Genomic DNA, 7,048 nt, shown 5'->3' with positions numbered 1-7,048 from the left:
ATGAAGCAAATTTTAAATTCTATTTAACTTAACTTAGTCACTCATTACATTACGTCAAAACCGACTTATAGCTCACCCTCCCTTGGACTTCTAATGCTATACATTGCAAGAGAGGGAATAGTTCATCTTTCTCTAGTGCAGCCACTGGTACATTGAAATGTGCTTAGAGATATAGCTAACTCCCTATGGACTACACCACCAGAGCAGGAGGCACTGAAATGTCACTGCATGTGACAAGAGATCATTAAATGTTGGATAAAGAAATAAAGTGTACAGAAGACGTTTATGAGGCATTCAGTTTTAAATCTTTGTCTTCACTCACTTAGAAAAGACAGACAAAGAAAAATAATTATTTCCTTCTGGCTTAAGAATTGTTGATCTTCTGAAGCCAGAGCCAATAAAAATTACTACATTGATAAATTTGCATGCTTTTAAAACTTTGAATGGAGAGTAGAATTCATTTGTACATAGGTAACCATATCTACAAATGAATTCCTTTCCCAGTGTAGGTCATATCTACATATAGATAGTTTTTTATCAAGTTCTGTGAAGATAAATCTAAGTCAATGTGATTAACAGAACAACTGCTTACTCACAGATGTCCAAAAATGTTTAAAAGTCACTTATAAATAACTGCACTGTCCTTGTAATTAGTACTCATTCTCTAAAGAGTAATCATATATACTTTTCTGCTCCTGGTTTTCTGTTCTTTGGCCATTATTCAATCACCTCTCTCTCTCTCTCTCTCTCTCTCTCTCTCTCTCTCTCTCTCTCTCTCTCTCCTCTTCTGCACATCTCTCATTGTCACCAGCTCCAGTAAGTTTCCAAGGCAATAAATCCCACAGTTGTGGATTATACATTTTTCTCCCACTCAGAGCCATGGGTAAATTAGAACTTCCAAAGAATCATGGACTTTAGGTTAACAGCACAATTCCCTATGGACTACACTATGAGAGCTCAGTCGTATATAAATAGTTAAAGGGACAGAGTTTAATTTCTGTCACATACTGGTTGTTGGCAATCACTTATCTGAGTCTCGGTTTTCTCTTTCACAGATATGGAACTACTAAATAAAGTAGATGTTGCTGGAGTATTTAGAAGGAAGTTGCATTGCCAATTTGTGCTACTAAACAATGATTACACTTCTCCAGCAATTTCAATCCACTAGAAAGTCAGTTCTCTGTTACTGAGTCAGAACAAACTTGATGGCAGTGAATTAAGTAGAATATATGTCCTCCCTTCCTTCCAGTATTGTGTTAATATGAATTGTGATAACATGTGAGCACTCTTTGCAAAATTAAGATGAATATTAATTATGGTTGTCTTTTCTATTTAGTAAATCAAGTAGTTAATGGGTGTGTTCTTTTCCTTTCTGGTTAACATGTCACTTGTAATCAAATGACAAAAGCAAAGTTTAGGATAAACTGATGATTACTTGTTTTGTATTTATTCTCTAATAGCAGAGAACATAAACAAGTTATCTGGAAACTAAATCTGTGGGTACATAGACATTACTGAAACCTGATCCAAAGAAACAGGACAGCATGTGTCTGGTGACTATGGGCATTGAGACAGTGGTCAGAAAAGAGGGTCCCTACAATGTTCCTATTGGCTGTACATGATAGAGCACATAGCTCTTTGAAACTCACAGTGGGTGGGACACAGGAATCCTGACTCCTATTTCCTGGGCTGTAGTTCTTTCTAACTCAGCCATTAAAAATGCAATAATGGAATGCAGCTTAAGTATGGGTGGCTTCTTGGTAACTTGCCAAAGGAAGAAAGAAAGCTACAGACTAAGTGAAAATATCTCCTCTGAAGAAGTGAATGAGACTCGAAGTTGCTAAAGTATTAGAAAACATCCATCCAGTACAAAAACCAAAAGGCTAATAATCCTAATTTGTAAACAAGACACAAATGAGAAACCTGTATAATTTATTCCAGCCAAAACGCTCAGGAAATTGAATGAACAGGAAAAAAAAATAAACATTTTCTAAGAAATATAAATCATTAATGAGCATTATTTGTGGTAATTTAAATATTTTCATGATAGACACCTGTCTTTTGGGGGAATAAATCTTATGATGATATTATCAATTTACATTTGTATATTGTTAATCTCATTGACAATATTGACACAGGGATCTACATTCAACCCTTGGCACCAGCAGTCAGGAAATTAAAAGATGAGATGCTTTGGAAAAATTGACTGTCAGGGACCTCTCCAGAGTGTTAAAGAGTAACGAAGTCAGCTTAGAAACTAAATTGTGGCTGATCAGGGCCATGGTCTTCTGAAATTTTTAGTATGCATCTGAAAGCTAGACAATGAAAAAGGATGACAGAAGTATAAATGCCTTTGAGTTGTGGTGTTGGAGAAGAGTATTGAATACACCATGGACTGCCAAGAGAACAAAGATATCTGCCCTGGAGAAAGTGAAAGTATTTTGTTCCTTGGAGGCAAGGATTTTGAAACTCTGTCTCACATACTTTCAGCATGTTACCAGGAGGGTCCAGTCCCTGGAGGACAGCATGCTTGGAAGGAGAGAGGGTCAACACAGGCAAGGAAGATCCTGGATGAGATGCACTGACACGGGAACTGTGGCAATACTGTCAGGTGTGTCTGAGATATTGTAATTGGCTCAGAATAGGGCACGATTCATCGCTATTATTCATAGGATCACTATGAGCTGTAGTCAACGCAATGGCACATAACAACAACTCCTTCAACAGGACTAAATAAGAAAAATATTTCTAATAATCTTTATCCAAAAGTATTCAAGAACCAAAAAAGCAACCAAACGTCTAGTGTTGATGTATACTGTAAAAAATTATCTACTTCATTCAGTAGAATGAACTCCTTGAGGAAAGATAATTCATTGATTTATTTTTTCAAAGAAAATAGTTTTAAGAATTTCAAAAACAACAGTAATCAATGAACTTAAGTGAATAATAATAATATTAATAATAATAAAATTTCCAAACCATCAGAATAACATAATTTAGTACTTTAGAAAAATATGCAGTTTTCAAAAGTCTGGTGATTGTAAATTATTTGTTTCTTGTACATTGACAGGGAACTACCAGATGTTCAAGCTGGTTTTAGAAGAGGTTGCACCACTAGGGATAATATTGGTGATATTAGATAGATCCTGACTGAAAGCAGAGAATATCAGAAGAATTTCTCTGTTTGTGCACAATTTTTTTTATTTGAAACAAGATATTTTCATCATCAATTAGTACATGATTGTACTAATTCTTTAGACAGCACAAAGAGCTCAGGACCCAGACATCATTAAGAGAACATAGGTAGACTGAGGAGGTGGGGAAATAACTTTCATCAAGAATGTCCTAATAACAGAAAGCTTGGGTACTGAATTACTATATGTAACAGACTCAGATCATAAACTGCTTCAACATTTACACAGTCCTACTTATTATTAAATGAGTGAAAATCTTTATAGTTAAAATATCTCATTTTAGTTGTTTATATACATATTTCTTTGGTGAGCACCTGAATATATTAACTTTACCACAAATTATTTTATACAGATGTAAAAAATGCTTTCAACAAATCTGTGTACTAATAACATGTTACTTTTAAGTTTCCTTTCACTCTAAGATAAAAATAAAAACATTAATTTTGACTCCAGAAACTAAAGTAAGACAAACAAACAAACAAACAAAAATTCATGGATATTTTCTATTTCCACCTTTGATTCACATAGAGCAATTTTGAAATAACATTTTAGATTGATTTGAATAATGGGTTAAGCATGACAGTCATATAATTTATTCACTAAACTACTAAAAAAATAATTTTGGGAGATTTCTACTTGGTGGTGGAAGCTAGAACTTGGATCAACATACCTAAAATTCAAATAAGCAAACAAATGAGGAAAATTAAATTAGTATGCTGAGGATAAGAGTTATTAATTCTAGAACTTTAGAAAACATTAAATATGAATTTTGACATGGGCTAAGTTACATTACATTTTAGCAGAAGAAGCAGTGGAATTGAGAAACATTACAAAGCCATTTTTTATACTATTTTGGGTCTTTTAAGGGTTTAAATAATGTTGGACATAATTACCTGCACAGAAACAAGGGTATTTGTTGGGTTCACCCCCCAGCTCACTTCAATTCAGCCTGATAAAGTAAGTATACATCCCTTATAAATCCTTCCCACACTTTTCATGTTCTCATTCTCAGAGTAGTCTTACTGAGTTTTGCATTTAAAAGTTAACAATTGTTGAAACTATGTGATAGAAACTGGCTGCAAACATGGACAAGGGGAAATATGTCCCTCCTGCCTTGAAAAATCCGTGCTACACATAGAATCCACATTTTCTGAAGCATTATCTTCATTATAAAGCCGTTTAATTCCATCGTGGAAGTCATCCACTTTCATCTCCTCTACTTTGCTTTTAGCAGAGGTACGCTTCACCCACTGGCAGCTGGGAGATGGCTGAAGGCTGCTGTACCTCTGACTTGCACTTCTGATTTGCTGTTGTCCTTGGAGATATCTCGGCCTGGGACAGAGGAGGAATGTAATCTGAACACTCCTTTGTCACAGGTCACCAGGGTGTGCTGGAGGGGATGATAGACAGAAAAGGAATTTAGAGGCAGAGAAGTCTGCAGGGCAGAAAAGTGCTGTGCCACAAGCTCCTGGCAGTGGATCAACTGGGAGCTATATCCATCTGTGCTTTTTGAAGCAGTTCAATTATAAGAGGAAGCCAATCAGGCATAAGTTTCTCCATTTCCAAACTGACCATGGCCAGAGCAAGCATGGACCTTTAGAATTGCCAAAGTTGATTGCAGGCCATACAATGGAGGAGTTGCTTGGTAAGGATTGCCAAAAGTTGAGATGGGCTTAGTGTGGGTAAGTTGAAGAGTAACTGAGGCCTAGTTGCCACTGCAATGGAGTGAAAAATGTGAAGAAAATCCATTAGTATGACTGTGTGAAAATCTCAATTCAATTTATCCAGAATAATTCTCTCCATTCTTGGAATTTCAGATGACGAACAGCCACACAAACTGTCTCTTGCTAACACCTTCAATACGGAAATTCTCTTATCTTCCTCAATAGTCTTGGCAGCTAAGAAGAAACAGCTGATTGTAATGCAGATCAAATATTTTGGGTAGGCCTTTACAGTGGCTAAAAATCTTTCCAAAAACCTGCTAGTCAGAGCAAATGTTTCTGGGTAAAGGTTGAATTGGTACTTGAGTATGGCCAACCGTTGAATCACTTCATCTCTCTATTTGTAGGCATGTTGGGCACATTCACCTTCCACATCTGGGCTTCTCTAGAGATTTACCTTTTCTAACAGAAAAGACAATCTCTGATTTTCCAAAGGTTTTGGAAACTTCATGATATCTTTTGATCCTCCTGTCACGCAGGTTGATGTAGCTACCTTCTCCTCCTCTTCTTCCTCCTCTTCCTCCCCTGCAGAGCTGTAGGCTTCACAATGGTGACATGGGGTCATCGGTGGGAGGGGACCACCAGGCAGACTGAGGAGGTTGAAGAGGGGAACTGGGTCGGGAGACGCGGGCGCAGGGGCTCAAGCAGGAACAAGGCTGCCGGTGGTGGGTCGGTCAGCGAATTAGTTACATGTTCACCCCAAACCTGTGGCCTCTGCTGCCCCGTCTGCTCGCAGGGAAGGCTAGGGAGGGAAGGAAAATGCATGTTTTTTTTCTTATTATTCAAAAGCATGTGTGAATCATAACAAATTACTGCTAATATTGAGAATGGGAATTCTAGCACACTTAATTGTACTCATGAGAAATCTATACTTAGATCAAGAAGCTGTTGTCCAAATAGAAAGGGAAAACTACATGGTTTAAAAATCATGAAGGATGTGAATTAGGGTTGAATCTTTTCTCTGTACCTATTCAACCTGCATGCTGAGCAAATAATTCACAAAGCCAGACTATAAAAAAAGAATGTAGCGTCAGAATTGAAGGAAGAGTCATCAGCAACCTGCATTATGCAGATGACACAACTTTGCTTGTTGAAAGTGAAGAGGATATAAATACTTGTTGTGGAAAACCAAGTACTACAGCCTTTGGTATGAATTACATCTCATCCTCAAGAAGACAAAGGTCCTCACCACAGCAGCTGCAGTCAACATTATAGTAGACTGAGAAAGAATTGAAGTTGTCCTACTTGGATCTCTCATCAACACCATAGGCACCAGCAGTCAAGAAATCAGGAGGCCTATTGCAACAAGCAAGTCCACCAACAGAACCTTCTCCAAAATGCTGAAAAGCAATGATGTCAGTTTGAAGACTAAGGTGTACCTTATTCAGATTATGTTCTTCTCAATCATCAGAGAACTGCACAATGATTAAGGATAACAGAAGAATTGATGGCTTTGAACTGTGGTGCTGGAGAAGAGTACTGACCATCTCATAGATTGCCAAAAGAACAAACAGATATATCTTGGAAAGGATGTACCCAGAGTTCTCCTTGGAGACAGAGATGATGAACTTTTATCTTTCAGACTTAGGACATGTTAAAAAGAGTGCTCCTCTTTGGAAAGGGACATCATATTTAGAAGGATGAAGGGTCAGCAAAGAAAGGAAGACCCTCAATGAGATGGGTTGACACAATGACTTCAGCAATGGGCTCTGATGTGTCAGAGACGGTGAGGATGGCACAGGATAGGACAGGTTTTAGGTTTCAGGTCAACTGTTCATAGGGGCATTGTGAGTCATACTTGACAGCATTTAACAACAGTAACACAGTCTGTCCCAGATATTAATATCTACTTTCTTTTTCCTTTTTGTGTACCATGGAGTTGGCTCTGACTAGCACACAACGAGTTTGCCCCTCCTTCTCCGGCAGAGCATCTGGTAGATTCAAACCCTGTGTCTTAAGAATTGCAGCACAGCTTCTTGTCGCTAGGCCACTTTTGTTTGCTATCTAGTTAAGGTAGAATGCTTGAGTTAGGTAAAGAGAAAAGCCAATATACATCTATCTAACTGTCTAAGTCTTTCCAGGTCTAACAGTCTCAAGTAGCTGCAGCTTTATTTATTTTTTTTTAATTTAGGT

At 37.5% G+C, this 7,048-nt stretch overlaps 1 pseudogene; it reads right to left on the bottom strand.

Moving 5' to 3' along the window:
• Positions 1–4,252: 4,252 nt before the first annotated feature.
• Positions 4,253–5,480, bottom strand: LOC102856078 (annotated as a pseudogene).
• Between the last annotated feature and the right edge of the window lie 1,568 nt (positions 5,481–7,048).

The sequence above is a fragment of the Elephantulus edwardii genome, unplaced genomic scaffold (assembly GCF_000299155.1).
Source record: "Elephantulus edwardii isolate Elephantulus edwardi_28Jun2011 unplaced genomic scaffold, EleEdw1.0 scaffold00120, whole genome shotgun sequence".
Classification (NCBI taxonomy): domain Eukaryota; kingdom Metazoa; phylum Chordata; class Mammalia; order Macroscelidea; family Macroscelididae; genus Elephantulus; species Elephantulus edwardii.
The sequence above is the reverse complement of the archived record's forward strand: the minus strand, read 5'-3'. Positions and strand labels throughout refer to the sequence as shown.